Genomic DNA, 3,331 nt, shown 5'->3' with positions numbered 1-3,331 from the left:
TTCCTTCCTTCCCTTCATCCCGACTTCTTCTTCCTTCCTCTTTTGATCCAATTGACCCAATCAATCAGGACTGGGTCCCTCCATATTTCTTTCCTTCCTTTTCCTTCCTTCTTTCCACAATCCTTTTCCCCTTCCTTCCTTCCCTTCGTCCTTACTTCTTCCTTCCTTTTTGACCCAATTGACCCAATCTGTTCAACTATCTTACCTTCCGTTTTACCTTCCTTCTTTCCTCCCATCTCTCCCTTTGTCCATCCTTCCTTCCTTCCTTCCTTCCTTCCTTCCTTCCTTCCTTCCTTCCTTCCTTCCTTCTTCCTTCCCTGACCCAGGAGGACAACAGGAGGGTTTAAAGATATTTCTGAATTGCTCATCTTGCCAACCCTTATTTGTCACTTACCTTAACACAGCAGAGCAAAGACAACACGTCTCCTGCTTTCTTTGATCTGGTCCAACAGATCCTCATGACCATTATAGTGGTTTTTGTAATCAGAGTCGATTTCCTGATTGATTACATTACATTACAGAAAACAACTATATCATATGGGTTCAGTTTTCCAAAACTAGAGTATCAGAACAGAAGTTTAAAAGAGGTTGCCTGGAAAGCACATCCTTTTAGTAGTATAGTGAATTTTCTCAAACATCTTACAAACATTGTATAAAGTCCTGAATCAATGGTCTGAAAGTTGGAGGAAGTTTATATCTCCATTTAAGCAGCAGAAGTTGTTGAGCTAGAAGAGATGCATCATATTCTTTGCCTGCTGATCTCAGATCTGCATCCTATGCAGTTGTTCCACAGCTACCTCCAACACACCTGAGAAGGTTTTAAACAGTGATTGTCAGAAACTGTTCAGTTTGGACAGAACCAAAACACATGTGACAGGATGGCTGGTGCTTGTCTTCATCAATCACACACACACGCACACGATCAACACTGGGCACAAATTTAGCTCTGCTTTGTTTTAGACCAGAGGAGATGATGTCATAATCAGATGGAAGAGGAATGTGTCCTGTCTGAATCTTTCTTCTAAACTGAAAGGGCTCAAAATGATGTGAGTTTAATAAGGAGTAAATGATCCCAGTGGACACTTTGGAACAAGGATTAAGTTTCAAAATAGACTCTTAAACAGAGCTGAGTGTCTGTGATGGAGAAGAAGTGGAGGATGCTCATGCATAGGGTTGCAAAATTTACGGGAATTTTCCAAGTTGGAAACTTTCCATGGGAATAAACCGTAAATTTACAAAATTTGAAACCCTGCTGACGCACAACTCTGGGATTGCAACAAAGAAATGAAAAGGGGAGAGTTACATTTCCACCGTTTTAACAAGACATGCACTGCAAATACAACAAGACACAACTGGTATCATCTCTGTGAGCAGCTGACCCCCGAGGAAGGCTTTTAGATCATCGCCTTCCAAAGAGCACAAAAACGTTTGTTGCTATGGTGCTGAGCGTCTTGTTTGGTCTGCACTGTCTCTCAGATCAAGCTGGCCTGTTACCCACCATGGCTCCGTTCTGAGACCATGCTGAGGACCGACTCCCTGTCCAGCACCGAGCCGGTCCTGGTATGACGGATCGGTGGTCTCGGCGCCGTCCCTGGGCCTGAGTCCCCCGAGGGGCCTTCTCCGCTCCCCCCTCCCTCCCCCCCATGCTCCCAGCACACCATGGACATCCAGCAGAACCGATCTGAACCAGAAGACACAAGAAACAAGATGATGAAAAACATCAGCAAAAAGCTTGCAGAGGTAAGAGAGACGATTATTTTAAAGAGATCTTCACCCCAAATTCAAATTTCACTCATTATCTACTCACCCTGCATGTCGAGTCAAGAGCTTGTGAGGAATTTTCAGAGACCTTCCTCCCGTGCCTTTTCTGAGTTTCGGGGGGTCCGCGCAGCAGTATTTGTCCATAATAATGGTTGTTCAATGGATACCAACCTTTCTTTCGTCCAAAAAGGACCAACAACCAAAAAACATCCAAATACCTCCATACTGTACTCGTACTTGTAATGTCCCCTCTTGTATTGAAGCCCCGGACATGAGGAAATTGCTCCGAAAAAAATAAAATAAGTCTAATATTTCAAGCTTGTTTGTAGCGGAAGCTCCCCAGTGACTCAGTTCACTGCTCTTACCTGTGGTCGGTGCAAATCTCACGTCGATTCCTCTTCCAACTCAGCAGTGATAGGCACTCTGACCGGCGCAACAATTTTCTCATGTCGGGGCTTCCAATACCAAGAGGGACATTACAGACGAGCACGAATGGAGGTATTTGGATGTTTTTTTTGGTTGTGTCCTTTTGGACGAAGAAAGTTGGTATCCATTTGACTACCATTATATGGACAAATACTGCTCGCGCGGACCCCCCCGTATCTCAGAGAAGGGACGGAGGATTCTGTGAAAATTTCTCACAGCTCTTTAGGTACAGCATGAGGAGGGGTGAATAGATAATGAGTGAAATTTGAATTATTGTGGTTGAAACTCATCCCTTTAATCTGAGTATGATTCACCAGCGCTGTTTTGAAACTGGACTGGACTGTGGAGTGTTATCATTGACTCATTTTCCAGCGCTAACTAGTCAGAGCTTGTGTGTCGTGTGTGTGTGTGAGGTTAAACTGGCGGCTGAGTGATGTGTGACCAAAGCTGAGAGCTTCACTCATACTCCTCGTCAGATTACCACACAACAGCTTGAGGGGGCGTGGCTTTTTCCACAGGAGGGAGGGTGAGGAGGGAGGGAGGGAAGGATGACAAGATATCGCTCTAAAAATGAAAATGAAGTTTTTGTTTGAGCAGGAATTCTAATTATGTTAAACAGCGACACCTGACACCTGATATTAAGCTGAAGATAGCAGAGTTAATTCTTAGGTATCTTATGTTGGTCTCACAGGTCTCAGATCTGCAATCCAGCCTCTTTAGTTTTACTGGGTTGTTTCCTTCAGGACAAACGTGTGAATTCTGGACCGTGCACCGTGCATGTATATGTTCGAAGCTGTGTCTCTGGTGTCGGAGGGATGCTGCAGAGAACCTGACAGAACCAACTTTATGTTTCATGTTGCGAGTAACAAAAAAAAAAAAAGAGCTATGGTTGCCTCAGCAACAGCAAGACACACGGTGTCTGCAAGTCAAATATTGTGACTGTGAGACATCTTACGTTTCCAAATCCAGTCAGACTGATACAGATCAAGCGGCTGAAAACAAACGTATCCTCCTTAGTTGTCCCGCTCCCTGGGATATATTCCTTGCACATTAAAGTGGAACTATGCAGGATTTTTTTAGCTTAAAGGGATAGTATCACGTATCCAAAATTCAAATTTCACTCATTATCTACTCACCCTCATGT

This window comes from Trachurus japonicus, chromosome 8 (assembly GCF_045865225.1).
Source record: "Trachurus japonicus isolate A0001 chromosome 8, Traja_1.0".
NCBI lineage: Eukaryota > Metazoa > Chordata > Actinopteri > Carangiformes > Carangidae > Trachurus > Trachurus japonicus.
Note: the sequence above shows the minus strand (reverse complement) of the source record.